This window comes from Athene cunicularia (genome assembly GCF_003259725.1).
Source record: "Athene cunicularia isolate RWA chromosome 11 unlocalized genomic scaffold, athCun1 chr11_part1, whole genome shotgun sequence".
Lineage (NCBI taxonomy): Eukaryota > Metazoa > Chordata > Aves > Strigiformes > Strigidae > Athene > Athene cunicularia.
The window spans coordinates 10,751,530-10,752,040 of NW_020799113.1; positions in this window are offsets into that span (position 1 = coordinate 10,751,530).

Genomic DNA, 511 nt, shown 5'->3' on the forward strand with positions numbered 1-511 from the left:
GGGAAATGTTTGTGTCTTCCTGGCTGATGTACTGTGTTATGACTAATTTTTGTAGGCCACATTGCGTTAAGTCAGGATGTGCAGTGAAAACAACATGTCTGATAAAATCTTATGCGAGACAATGAAATGTAATATATATATATATATTACATTTTGAAACTGTGGAGAGAAAAATTACCTTTTCCACCTACACATTGACTCGAGTCCTTATGTAAGTGCAAAAGTGCTGTCCATGAACCTGTATGGCCAAAACCAGGGTGTTTCCAGTAGCATTTCACATACCTGTGGGAAAAAAAAGTAAGATGTACTCCAAATGAGTGAAGCGGTTTTAAGCTTTCTGTGTTGATACTAAACACAGTGAGCAAGTTTAGCTTGGTGTCCGTAAGGTGCAGAATCCTAACCCACCGTCGCGCCAGCTGCTTTACGGGGCAGAACCACAGAACCACAGTCTGGGTTGGAAACACACGGGTTGTGCCTCTCTGAGTCTCTCCCACTCCGTGGGGAATGAAAA